The 14,523-nt window shown below is 41.1% G+C and overlaps 1 protein-coding gene across 4 annotated transcripts in view; it reads left to right on the forward strand.

Annotated features, from left to right (window-relative positions):
- The window catches only part of NUP93 (nucleoporin 93), an 82,321-nt gene that overhangs the window by 36,775 nt on the left and 31,023 nt on the right, over window positions 1–14,523 (forward strand). The window contains exon 1 of one of the 4 annotated variants that reach the window (XM_039353837.1): window positions 7,933–7,991. The exons of the other annotated variants lie outside the window; for them this stretch is intronic. The gene's annotated coding sequence lies outside the window, so the exon portion shown is untranslated. Of the gene's footprint in view, window positions 1–7,932; window positions 7,992–14,523 lie in introns of those variants that run through there. 4 annotated transcript variants of the gene reach the window in all.

The raw sequence follows: 14,523 nt of genomic DNA on the forward strand, positions 1-14,523 counted from the left end.
GCAATGAACATATGAAATTGAGTTAAGCTACTTCATTCGGTAACTCAACCCCATCTAGACCAGCTCATATTGTTCTCTACAACCATATGTGCGAATGGGGCTGCTAGAGTACATGGCCCCGTATGCGCGCATGCACGCACACCAATTTTGAAGCTGGTCTCCTTCCCTCCGGTTCTTGAGCTTGGAAAAGGTTGGAGACCTCTGATCTACGAAATTGACTAGAGCAGCGATGGGCCAGTATGGTAACTTTATGAACTGTGCACTTCAAATCCCAGAATTCCTGAGCCAGCCATGCTCAAGAATTCTGGGAGTTGGAGTCCTCAGGTCGTAAAGTTGCCATAGTGGACTAGAGAACACTCTATATCAGGGGTCCTCAACCTTGGCAACTTTAATACTTGTGGACTTCAACTCCAACTCCAAGAAGCTTCTTCAGCTCAGACTGGATGGTGGGGAATGGAAGGATTTATACTCCTTGCAGCTGGTCATTGGCATTCTGCAAGTTGTCTTCAAGGCGTATAAATCCTTCCATTCCCCACCATCCAGTCTGAGCCGAAGAAGCTTCTTGGATGAGAAGCAAAACATCTTTAAAGAAAAATAAGTCAGACCAGTTGCCTCGTGAAAAAAAGCGTCTTTGGGATAATTATGACCTGGATGACTGAGAATTCGATAGACATTTGGGACATGGGAAATACATTAAAAGGGTCCCTATCTAGTTTTTCCTGGAGACTAAAAGTAAATAATAGAATAACAATTTGACAGGGATATCCAACCCTCTGCTCAAGCAGGAGACTCTGTACCATTTCAGACAAATCACTTCTTAAGAATCTCCAATGATGGAGTACCTACAAGTTCTGAAGCTGTTCCACTGGCTAATTGTTCTCACTGTCAGGAAATTTCTCCTTAGTTCTGCCTTGGTTCTGTCCTTGATTAGTTTCCATCCGTTGCTTCTTGTCCTGCCTTCAGGGGCTTTGGAGAATCGCTTGACTCCCTCTTCTTTGGGGCAGCCCCTGGGATATTTGGAAGACTGCTATCCTGTCACCCCTAGTCCTTCTCTTCATTAAACTAGACACACCCAATTCCAGCAACTGTTCTTCATATGTTTTAGCCTCCAGGCCCCCTAGTCATATTTGTTGCTCTTCTCTGCACTCTCTCCAAAGTCTCAACATTGTTTTTATATCGTAAGATTCTGATATAGGAACCTATCCATAAAGTTAGTGGTAGTACTCTTGGTCGGTGGCGCTTGTCTGGACCACTTTGAACAGAGGTCCCCAACCTTTGGGGCACCAGGGACCGGTTCCATGGAGAAAGGTTTTTCCGCGGACCGGAGAGTGTGTGGTTTTGTGTGCTGCCTGCATCCCACGGATGGGGCTTTGCTTGTTCGCTTGGACCGGTTGTTGGTACAGGTTCACGGACCGGGGTTTGGGGACCCCTGGCTGTGAAGGGTTGACATTTCCACAGTTTGAGCAATCTGGAATATCCTTTCTGGCAGCTGGGAATTTTCCTCAACGCCAACTGCTGAACTGAGTTTTGAATCTGTTTTTTCTGCGGCAGAAGTCCTGACATTCAACTCTGAAACTCTTCCAGCATAATTGATCGAGTCTATTCCTTTTTACAAAAACAACCCCCCCCCCCCAAAAAACCCCTTCCTTCTCTTTCTCTCTTCTGTGGTATTTGGTGTGTATGTGTATGTGCTCAATTTCTTTACCCAGTAAATACCACTCTCTTCATGATACATCTTTTTTGCTTGAATTTTGTGCCTTCTGCTTCCTGTCATATATTGGACCGGTAGTCTTGGGAAGAATAGGAATAAATCATGCAGAAATGCAACATGGACATTTTGCTTTGTTTGCATAATTGATTCGGTTATCAAATTGCCTAGAATCCAGTTGCCCTTGAGACAGAAAATGGATTGTTTTGTGCGTGTTTTAAAATGATTTGAATCTATTGCCAACTTTTGAGCATGGGTTGATAAACCTTTGTTACTGTAGGTTACTAATTAAATCCATCAGAATAAGAAAAACCTAGATTGGATTTTATTATAGGGGATTTTATTATATGTAACAGGGCAGGGTTATTGTGTTGTTGTTGTTGTTGTTGTTTTTGGTACCTAGGAAGATTTTCTTTTTACAAAGATCTGTGTAAAAGATCCACTATTCATCCTTGAGATTGTAAAAATAAGTCCTGGCTTCTGAGCATATTTGTTTGACGTAAAATCCCAAGTGGCCGATAAAGAAGCCTCTTCAGGATTTATTTAATTTCAAAATAAGTTTTGCTAATTTGAAAGGAATAACATGCTAACCTGCCACTATGATTCAAGAGCCAATCTCTCTAGCTGGTGATGCCTTCCTTTCTTCATATGGAAGAAATGTTGTATGTTACCAAAAGCAAGCTATTACTCTGTGACAAAGGAATTGCATGCTTTGAACACTCCATATTTTTAATTTACAGATAGTTTACAACGCATGTCATAAATAAAAAGTTATTAATGCACAGTTACACCTTACAACGTATTGGCAAAGTAAAAGGTAAACGATTAGTTACCAAATCAAATTTGAGATGGTTCTTTTTTGTGTTGCATTTCTCTCCCAGTGTCTTATCTTTTTTATCCTCCATCCCCCAAATTTACAGTTAAGAAATTGCAACTGAGATATAATCAGATGCTCAAGACTTGATTGTGAGCCTATATTGAATTTGAAATTGTAATCAGGATTTTTGGCATTAGCATTCTGCCTGCCTGCCTGCCTGCCTGCCTGCCTGCCTAACTACCAATTTATTAAGCTAAGGCACCATTTTTTCCCTTATAAAATAGAGTTCCAGTCTATCAGGGAGTTTTTGTTTTTTGTTTTTGCTTGACCCTTACATTGGCATTGGGGCATAAAACCAGAAACAAGCCATTATCTATAATTTCTGTTATACTTCATGTCGTTGTGTCTGTATTCCAGTTTCCTGTTTCCAAAAATCTGGAAAGCTTTTATAGAATGCATTTCCAATTTGCAAAATGATTGCAGTGTTTTCACAAATATAAGCTAGCACAACATTACCCGAGATAATGCATATTAGCGAAACCTTTCAGAGGTCCAGGAGTGTTAACAGAATAGCTGCTTATTTCCTATCTACCAGTTGTATAAATGCACTGAAAGTAATCAACTAACAAAAAAGGTTAAGTGTAGGATATATTTGGTAGTAATAGTAATAGTAGTAAAGTTGGAAGGGACCTTGGAGGTCATCTAGTCCAACTCCCTGCTCGGGCAGGAAACCCTACACCATTTCGGACAAATGGCTGTCCAGTCTCTTCTTAAAAACTTCCAGTGTTGGAGCATTTACTGCTTCTGGAGGCAAGATGTTCCACTGATTAATTGTTCTCACTGTCAGGAAGTTTCTCCCTTAGTTCTAGGTTGCTTCTCTCCTTGATTAGTTTCCACCCGTTGCTTCTTGTCCTGCCTTCAGGTGCTTTGGAAAATAGCTTAATTCCCTCTTCTTTTGGCAGCCCCTGAGATATTGGAATACTGCTATCATGTCCCCCATTGTCCTTCTCTTCGTTAAACTAGACATACCCAATTCTCGCAACCGTTCCTTATATGTTTTAGCCTCCAGTCCCCTAATCATCTTTGTTGCTCTTCTCTGTACTCTTTCTAGAGTCTCAACATCTTTTTACATCGTGGTGACCAAAACTGGATGCAGTATTCCAAGTGTGGCCTTACCAAGGCATTGAAGAGTGGTATTAATACTTCATGTGATCTTGATTCTATCCCTCTGTTAATGCAGCCTAGCACTGTGTTGGCCTTTTTGGCAGCTGCAGCACACTGCTGGCTCATATTTAAGTGATTGTCTACTAGGACTCCGAGGTCCCTCTCACAGTTACTACTATTGAGCATGGTGCCACCTATGCTGTACTTGTGCATTTGGTTTTTCTTGCCTAAATGTAGAACCTTGCTTTTTCACCATTGAATTTCATTTTGTTAGTTAGTGCCCAGTGTTCAAGTCTGTCCAGATCCTTCTGTACCTGAAGCCTGTCTTCTGGAGTGTTGGCTATTCCTGCCAGCTTGGTGTCATCTGCAAATTTGATGAGTTCCCCATCTATCCCTTCATCCAAATCGTTGATGAAGATGTTGAAGAGTACTGGGCCCAGAACAGAGCCCTGGGGCACCCCACTACACACTTCCCTCCATATAGATGCAGTTCCATTGAGGACCACTCGCTGAGTACGGCCGGTCAGCCAGCTACGGATCCATCTGGTGGTGGTTCTGTCTACCCCACATTTTTCTATCTTGTCAAGTAGTAGGTTGTGATCTACTTTATCAAATGCCTTACTGAAGTCCAAGTAAATTATGTCCACAGCATTCCTCTGATCCACTAATTTTGTCACTTGGTCAAAGAATGCAATAAGATTTGTCTGGCATGATCTATTTTTGACAAACCCATGTTGGCTTTTAGTAATGACTTTGTTTGCCTCTAGGTGTTCGTTGATTCGTTGTTTGATTATCTTTTCCAGGATCTTCCCAGGTATTGAGGTCAGGCTGATAGGTCTGTAATTTCCTGGATCCATTTTTTTTCCTTTTTTGAGGATGGGAACTACATCAGCTCTTTTCCAGTCCTCTGGTAGTTCCCCTGTGTTCCAGGATCTTTGAAAAATATAGTTCAGTGCTCCGATATCACATCTGCCAGTTCCTTGAGAACTCTGGGGTGTAATCCGTCTGGTCCTGGCGATTTGAACTCATCTAGGCTGGACAGGTGCTCACTAACGATTTTCTTGCCTATCTTAACTTGTGTTTCTGTTTTGTTTTTTGTGGCACTATTTTTGATAGGTTGGTCTGTTTTTTCCCTTTGTGTAAAGACAGATGCAAAAAATGAGTTAAATAGTTCTGCTTTCTCCCTGTTGCTTGGTAGATCTAGGGAAATCTCTTTGTTTCCCCGTGGACATTAATTTCCCTTAACATTTATGCAATTTCTTCCTGGATCTTTGTCTCTATACTTTCTGAATGTAGAATTCTAGCCTATCCAGTTCTCTCTTTTTCTGCTGATGGGCCTTTATGCTGTCCATATGAATGCTAAAACCCACCCACAGCCTTCTGCCTTTGTTAGCTTGTTTATCATATTTATACTATTTGCATCACAGGATTCTCTAAACATTAAAGGTGATTGCAGTCTCCTATTTTACTGGTTTATCAAAATACAAAATGTAAGCATACAAGAAAAAATAAAAACGAGGGGAGGGAAAGAGAAAAGGGCAGAGTGGAGAGGTGGGGGGGGGGGAAGGGAAAGCATTGACTCCCAACTCCTTTTGGTGCAGTAGAATAAGGAAGTAACGTGAAACCTTGACCTTTTACTTTTATATAATAGTACATATTAGCCATTTCCATAACTACAGATCTATCTAATCAGCAAAACCCCAAATCAACGTTTCATTTTTTTTTCCCCCACCTCAAGCACAAAGTCCAAAAGCGGTTTCCAAAAAAGGGATTTCAGTCTAGAAGCACCTTGGAATTGAAAGTGTTTTGAAATTCCTGTGGGAATTCAAGAGAGGGAAAAGGAAGGAGCTTTGATATTCCATAAAGGAGTGGGGGAGAACTGGCATCCTGTTGGTCTTTTGGGGGGGGGTACTTCCATTAGGTCTGTAGATGTTTCAGAGATTCAAGCTCCTTCAGAGCACGAAGGGTGGGAACTTTTGTACCTAACTCCATTTCTTTAAAGCGACTGTCTTTTTGTAGCTTTAGCCAGTTGCAGATAAGGGCTGCCTTTTCATTCCTGCAGGTTCCAAGTCAGCTTTTTTCAAAATAGGATCCACATCCGTATTGTACAGAAACAGTCGTTTGTTGAGTTAAGCCTGAGAGATTCTGGCTTATGCTATATGTGTTAGAAGGTTGTCAAAATCATAAGTTTACGGAAGATCGTCTTGTTCCACCACCAAATATTTTACCTCCCATTTTTGCCTTAGTAAATTGAGATAATTATATATTATTATAGTGCAGACTCTCAAAGAGGTTAATCTTATGCCTACATGGGAATATTCAGTTTAGCAGATACATGTCCACGTGCCCCCAATAGAGATTGCTTAAACATAAGCGTATTAGGACTCTTCTCCCCCCCCCCATATCTCCAATACCTTTATTTAATTCTTTGCAAACTACTTAAAATGCTACTTTGGACCTACTAAGCTCGAATCCGTCTCGATCCTAACGTATTATACCTGCTTTAACAATCAATTTAACGTAATAAGCCACCCAAGTCTTTTAAGACCCACCCCAAAGCAAAGTCTCGTAGAGGTATTTTCAACGGAAGAATATACACTCATCTTGAGGTGTGTCTTTTAGCATAAATTCAGCCTGCCCCCCCCCCCATCCTAATGGCTTTATTGGAAATGGCCTCCTTGCCACCGATCAGCCAACTTGTTCCCTGCCTGTCGACACGAAACAAAACAAAAGACAATAGAAGCCGATCTTCAGGGCAGGTGAAAAGAGCTGCATCAATTATGAGTGTAATGCATTAATGGAGGGCAGAGAGCCATTAGCTGTGCTTTGTAAAATGCTTCCCCCCCCCCCCGCCGTGCATCCGGCATCTTTGCAGTTGCATCTGTTAACACTCTGATGCTCCTTGGAGCAAGGGTGAGGCAGGATGGAAGAAAGAGGGGGGGGGACACCCACTTCTCGATTGTTCTCTGGATTTCTGCATTGTCATGATGGTGCCATCACCTGACTTTTTGGTACAGCCTGGCCTGACTTGAATCATGGGGTGACTGGCCATCTCAGCCTCTTCCTTGGTCCTCTTCCACCCCCCCTTTCTTACGCACCCTTGTATCCATGTCCTTCCTCCCGAATAGAGTTTCCTCCTAATAACGACGCTAAATCCAGAGAGTGTATTTCCCCCCCACCTTCCATTTGTTAATTATCTATAGAACTCAATTTTATTGTGATCTTTACAGGGGTATAAATCTCCCCCTGTCCGTACGTTCTGTGACCATGGCATACGTCGCACATACTTTTTGCATTTCATGCAGCATTATCGCCTCCATGTTTTGCAAAGATCGTCGTGTCTCTTTACCCTTATTCCTTTATGTCTACCTGGCACGCATGTGTGTGTGTACATTGTTAAAAGGCAGGCACGCACGGTGCCGTATTTATTATTCGGCGTTGTTCGGCAGCTCCTCCATTTGATCGTGCATTGACCAACATGGCACCCACGCCACCCAGAACACAGCCCAGGCGCCTTGTTTTAACGAACAAAGGTGCCAATCTGCACCCCGGCCATCGCCGGGTGAGCGTGCACATTGTTTCAGGGGCTCCTGCGACGTTTCATAAAATGGCTGGGGTGCCTCTGCTCGGTTAAGACCAACGAGCTACCTCCAAGCCCAGCTTCCAGCACTGTGCAAATTCACGGGTGCCCCGTTAAAAAGAGAATAGCTTCAGATTGTGGTGTTACAGTCTGTGGCCACAGCCCTGCACCTCCGGTGCAGCAGGCACATTTCCCACATTAACCAAACATGACAGCTGAAATGGTTATTAAGCATGCAAGATGTCGGAAGTCATCAAAAATTCACATCAGAGTAATTGCAGTGACTGGGGGGGGGGGTACTTGGGAGGAAACGTAAGCCAGATCTTCCTCTTTGCTTGCCTGGCATCTCCTTGCCTTCCTCCCCCCCTCCCTACTCTTAAATCTTACATGGTACATTCCGCTGACAATAAAATATCCTTCTCTAACCTATAGACGCTCTACTCCATAACTGGTTTCACACCAGTCCTGTCCTTGGTCTAGAACGCCCCCCCCAGCAAATGCCATAGATGCTTGCCTGCCAGCGGTGCTCATCTGTGACAGCAGCTGCCTCCTTATTGTTTGGCTGCCCTCTTTGCTGTCTCAGCTATATCAGAGCTTGAAGAGGCTTTTTTTTTTCCTCCTTTCCCTCCCTTAAGAAGGAAAACTGAGCATTCGTAGCAGAGGAGTTGAAGAACCCAATAGCAGGCATTTAGACTATTGCAGCTGCGGCTGACCCTTAAAAGGTTGGTTATTGTTTCAATTCTGTAATCATCCTCAGGTTAGGAAATTTATTTTCCTAATGTATGTATGTGTGTGTGTGTGTGTGTGTGTGTGTGTGTGTATATATATATATATATATGTGTGTGTGTGTGTGTGTGTGTGTGTGTGTGTGTGTGTGTGTTTTAAAAAAGACCCGGTCTTAACAGTTCAGCATCTTCCTTATTCTAGTTACAAAAAAAAACCAATTTAGAATGTTTAGAAAGAAATGGGAAATTAATATAGGAGGATAGCCAATGATGTATTTAAGCGAGCATGATTTTTTTTTTTTTTTGCGTTTATTTTTCTTCTTTTTAATAGCTGCAGGGTGGGGCATCTGTTGTCTGCTTTTAAAAAGACCTCCACTGGACTTGCTTTTTTAAAAATATCTGCTGCTAATGTTCTTGAAAATCTAGCAGGAGTCAGAAGTATCAAGTTTCTGGGTGATAACTTGCTGGCTTTATTAAAGATACTCCTATCATTGGCTGAAAGGTATAGAAAAGACATTTTTGTGTGTGCGTAAAATGGGTTTACAACACGAGTTGTGGTCAGATATGCACCATGCCTCATTTTTCTTTTTTTAGATAATCTTGCTTTATATTTTCAAAGGTTTTCTTGGAAATGTGATAAAAGTCTTTAATTTTAAAATACCAAGTTCATACCTGATCTTCTGGAATTGTTCTTGGGTTTCCGAGAACAGTCAAATTCTCTTTTTCTTATCTTCTGTTAAGTGAAAACTATGGAAACAAATGGATGTGATGCGTAGTGATCTTTAATAGTATTGGATGCAGGGGATAAATCAGTACTTTTAGCTGTAGATTTCTGAGCCATTTATTCCGAGCCATTTAAAATGACCCAAGAAATATATGATAAGGGCTGTGATTGGTTGATGTATATATAGACCCAAGTTTATGACTGCTGTTCGATCAAAGGGAACATAGATAATTTTCTTTCCTTCCTTCTTAACATATTTTATCCTGATGAATAAACCGGACCGAAGGAAGTGTTTCCATTTTAGACCACTCCTGGTGAAAGAAAAGACAGATTTAGGTTAACTTTGGAGATGGAGAGACAGGAAAGGGGGCAGACTTGAATATTTGCTTTATCACCTTCCACAGCACTTTTCCTTGTTCTGAGAAAAAAGAAAGTGACAGCTGGTTTGACAAACAGGTGCTGGGGTGATCCAACAGTTGTGTAGGTGTGTTTAGCCTGGTTGAAAAAGGGCATTTCCAAAAAGGACTTTCTCAGCATCGCCAAAGAAAAAAGACAATGAAATGCACATGCAAAGATGGAAGGACTCATTGCCACTGTCCCTTCCATGGGAGATGTCTCCGTTATTCCTGCTGTCTTTTTCTGAATTATTTTCCTTTGTTTGATGAGGGTGGGCAACCGAATAAGCTACAGAAACGAATATATGCTAGGAAAATCCACATCTTCTCTTTTAGAATCCTTGCTAGTTATTATACAGCCTTAACTGAAGGTCACAAGTGTCATTTTGTTTGTACTTAACCTATTTCTGTTTATATTTGTAATTTATCTTTTGCACATTATGGAGGAAGGAGTTTTTTTTTATTTTTTTAAGAAACACATACATAGAGGGGTGTGGAGATGCACACACTTAAGGGAGAAAAATGGAAACCTTTTGTCTTTGATAAGCTTTTCCCATATTCATCTTAAGTGGTAAAACTTTATAAATCTGCTATTGCATTCTGGAAATCGCATTTCTTTCCTTAAAGAATTGAGTATTTAATAGATGTATATCATCTTTTATATCTTGGTTTGCTTGTATAAATCTTTTCAAAATAGGAATTGTTAAAATGTGAGCATTACTGGTAATTTAAGCATTGCAGAGCATTTTAAACAGCGCTGCAGTATATTACATTTCTCTGTTCATGTAGCAGTTTATCCTTTTGGGGAAAAAATAGCATGTTTAAGAAACATCAGTGAAAGTATATGTTCTAGTTTTGGAATTAGTATTATTGGTTTGGGTTTAAAACAAAACCTAAACTGACCACCATCTTTTTAAAACTTTTTTTTTTTTTAGCCAAGAGTGATTTTCCTGCTCAGTGGAAGCAATATTTATTTTACAAGCTATTCAAGTCAGTCTAACAGATGAACTATTCATTTTCAGCAATGTTCTTGCAATCTACAATCATTTGAATTCAGACTTTTCAGAGATGGCTTTCCTGCAACACGTAAGATAGCCTAAAAGATCCTGCATAGCTTATTTTTCTAAACACCTTGTCTACAAGCTTAACTAGTGTAATTAATGCTTTTGTTCTGGCTGCCTCTTTGTTGTGCCTTTATTATATAGCAGCCTATTAAAATAAATCTTTAGGACCTCAAAAAGTTTGATGATTTGCAAGAATCCCCCCAGTCCCTTCCTTTCCTCAAAAGAACACTCCACAGATTGTCAAAAGTGCTGCAGTGAGTCTGTCTGGATCCTGGATTTGGCCATTTTCATTTAACTTAGTTATCCTATTTCGATGCTGGCAGCCGGCGAAGGAGGCTTCACGGAATCAGGCGTTGCCCAGTCAGTGGGCGTTGATGTGTGCAGATGCTGAGCACTTGAGATGAGCAAAGGGGTGGTGGTGATGTTGGTGATGGGGGGTGGGTGGGGTGTGTGTGAGGGAGACCATGCCAGTCTTCCCTTTTACAAAAATCTCGAATGCTTCCAACAAGAGAACTGCAAGCAGACTCCCTGGATTCCGAGGGAAGCAGCATCCATAAGCCTTGAAGCTTAAAGGAACCCAGCATCTCTTGGTAAAAGAGTGGGTAGGATGGACAAGGAAAAAAAAAAAGAGTTTTGAGCACCTACGTGTGATATGTTTAAGGGGGGGGGTGTTATGCGAAGTTCTGAACCTTGTACCCATGCAAGAACACGGGTGTGCTAAAAATCAGTCTACAGAAGTGGTTTATTTTTATTTTTTAAAAAAGCTGCAAAGTCGTCTTTACAGAGAAACCCAAAGAGCTGGGTCTTAAATAGTGGGAGTGACATGGCAGAGAAGGATTGCATTTTAAATTTCAGAAATTGAGTGGAGGGTCTGCTGCAGCGTTAATTGCTGGATGGGCTTCCTAATAAATAAAATCAAATAGTAGGGCGTTACTACCTCTCGGGACAAGCCTACCCACAACGTAAGGGCAAAGTCAGGCTTTGATCCCTTGGCTTCAATGGAAGAACATCCAAGATTTCCTTCATGGCTAACTTGTTGGCATCTATACTATGAACAAAGAAACAAAAGAAACAAACGGCCATAATAAAATTGGGAAGCAAGGAATGAGAAATCCAGTCAATCTTTCCTTTTTCTTCCTTTTCAAGAAATAGGATCTGCTTTTAATGGTGGAATGGGGTGGGGTGGGGGCGGAGAGAGGTCCCTCCACTTTCTGTATACCTGCATAAAGGATATTTCCACATGCCTCAGTCTAAACTATCTTTGACTGCAGAGAATTAAGGGGGTGTGTGTGGGAGACCACAGTCCCTTCTACCTCGAATGCTTCCAGACAAGAGAACAGCAAGCAGACCCCCTGGATTCCGAGGGAAGCAGCATCCATAAGCCTTGAAGCTTAAAGGAACCCAGCATCTCTTGGTAAAAGAGTGGGTAGGATGGACAAGGAAAAAAAAAAAGAGTTTTGAGCACCTACGTGTGATATGTTTAAGGGGGGGGGTGTTATGCGAAGTTCTGAACCTTGTACCCATGCAAGAACACGGGTGTGCTAAAAATCAGTCTACAGAAGTGGTTTATTTTTATTTTTTAAAAAAGCTGCAAAGTCGTCTTTACAGAGAAACCCAAAGAGCTGGGTCTTAAATAGTGGGAGTGACATGGCAGAGAAGGATTGCATTTTAAATTTCAGAAATTGAGTGGAGGGTCTGCTGCAGCGTTAATTGCTGGATGGGCTTCCTAATAAATAAAATCAAATAGTAGGGCGTTACTACCTCTCGGGACAAGCCTACCCACAACGTAAGGGCAAAGTCAGGCTTTGATCCCTTGGCTTCAATGGAAGAACATCCAAGATTTCCTTCATGGCTAACTTGTTGGCATCTATACTATGAACAAAGAAACAAAAGAAACAAACGGCCATAATAAAATTGGGAAGCAAGGAATGAGAAATCCAGTCAATCTTTCCTTTTTCTTCCTTTTCAAGAAATAGGATCTGCTTTTAATGGTGGAATGGGGTGGGGTGGGGGCGGAGAGAGGTCCCTCCACTTTCTGTATACCTGCATAAAGGATATTTCCACATGCCTCAGTCTAAACTATCTTTGACTGCAGAGAATTAAGGCGGGGTCCTTGTAGATCACAGCCACTGACTTTCTGCCCTACAAACTTAAGGGCAGAACTCAACATACCAGCAGGAACTAAATAAACTGGAGAAGCTTGCAAAGGAGATGATTTCTTTCAGTTTTTCTTCTTTCTTTCCCCCACCTCTCCCCCCCAAGGCACCCGGGTAACTGTACCACTAAAATGGCAGCACAACGCCATAAAATGGCATCACAACGACTTAAGCTGGTGTAGGGCGTTCCCCTGCTCATTTCGAGAAAGATGCTCTTGCTAGTTTAGATCACGTTTGCTCCAGATTCAAAAAAGAATTCCTTTTAAAAAAGAAAGAAAGAAAGAAAGAAAGAAAGAAAGAAAGAAAGAAAGAAAGAAAGAAAGAAAGAAAAAGAAAGAAAGAAAAAAAAACTTTTGAATCTTGTTGGTGAGCTATAATTCTGGGGAGACAGCTTGAAATGATTAGTCTAGTTCTGGCATGTCTCAGTTCTAAGAAGGTGCATTGATTAACGTGATTTGAATTGGTTAGATTTCCTTGCCTTAATTTTGATTAGCAGTCTTATAAATCAAATGGCTATCGCTTCTATCACTATTTATTGTTTGGCTGGAGAAACCTGAGGGAGCGCTAATGATGCCTGGGCATTTGCCCAAGGATTATATTTTGTGGCCATTCATAAAAACATGTCTTTGGTTGAAAGTATGATATGAATTCCAGGATGGCTAGTTCAGAAGATATGAAGCATTGTTCGTTATCACTGGGCATTTTCCTGTATACAAAGCATGGTGTTATGAGACATTTCACAACCTTTAAAACTCAAAATTCTGTGTTTATCCCCACTGGACAAAGCTAATACTAAAAACATTTAATATCTCACCTGAGAGAAGTTTATTTCAGAAATTTCTGAGCCAGCTGAAAAGCAGCAGTGGAACTTTGGCGAATAATTTACTTTGTTCTGATAATATTGTCTCATATGGATTTCTCCCAAATTTAGTTTCATATTAACCCCAAATTCAGATCTGGACCATGAATTAGAATTTAAGAATGGGACTCCAAATCTATAGCTTTCCAACCTAATTGTGGATGTTCCATCATGGGAGCTTTTTAAAAAGAGACTGGACTGTCTGAAATGGTATAGGGTCTCCTGCTTGAGCAGGGGGTTGGACTAGATGACCTCCAAGGTCCCTTCCAGCTCTGTTATTTTGTTATTCTGTAGTAGATCCATTCTTTAGTTTTCCTTTTTTTTTCTGAATTCCAAGCAGCAAACATAAATGAAGTTTTAAAGTGGTTACTGTAGTCCTCAAGGACCGAGAAAAGCAGAAATTGGGAACTTTGTTTAAATGTATTTATGTTTTGTCTTTTAAAATGTTTACACAGCCCCTTCTTTGGAACAGCATTCCTTTCGTTTAGAATTGTAATGTCTCAGCCCAGAGCTTCCTTCCTCATAAGGGTGTTTTTGTGGGAGAAAATGGAGAAGGCAGCAGTAATGTCTGCCAGCCGAATTTCACAAACCAACAAATCTTAACAAATAAATAACATTATTCTAGTATTAATGCAAAACTGAACGCACGGAGGAGAGTAAAACAAAGGTGTCTAAATAAACCCTTAGCAGGCATTTGTATACCTCACTCATGCACTGTGAACGTTTATTTATTGGTTTTATTGATTTTAATTAGCCAATAAAATAAATCTATTTTAAGCGTTCTGATCCTACCACCCACCCACCCCCAAAAGAGCTCCCAGGGCAACTTAGATAAAATCAGTGAATAAAGTAAAGGAAATAATGGTTAAGATGGCTTCAAGCACCCTCCAAGAATGTTGCCCGATGAGAATGCTGACAATTTAGCGCCTGCTTCCTCTTTTTTTGGCTGTACCTTTCCTGCAGCGAATGTCCTGCAAAAGGATTATCTTGTATGCCCCACCAATTCGGAGTGGCCGGTCCTCTTGTTCCGAACAGTCCCAAGCCGGTTGAATTTGGACCTTATATAGCCAACCTTTCGGGCTCTGCCTGTCCAAAATTTCAGAAAACGCCCAACTCAATTCTGCTGGCGTGTCATGCACGCCCACTCTTGCCCCCCCAAACAAAAGAGAAACACATTTTTTTTTACATATTTATTTGGGGGGAAAAATACAGTCCAGTCCTGTGTGGCACTCCATACGATGCACCGAAATGTGAAATAATGAACGAAAATGAAATGTGAGCGAAATAATTTCATTTTTGGATGCTGCGCAAGAGCATACGCCCGTTTTCAC

Source organism: Crotalus tigris, unplaced genomic scaffold, assembly GCF_016545835.1.
Source record: "Crotalus tigris isolate CLP2741 ecotype Arizona unplaced genomic scaffold, ASM1654583v1 scf7180000018525.42219311030:4301911, whole genome shotgun sequence".
Classification (NCBI taxonomy): Eukaryota; Metazoa; Chordata; class Lepidosauria; order Squamata; family Viperidae; genus Crotalus; species Crotalus tigris.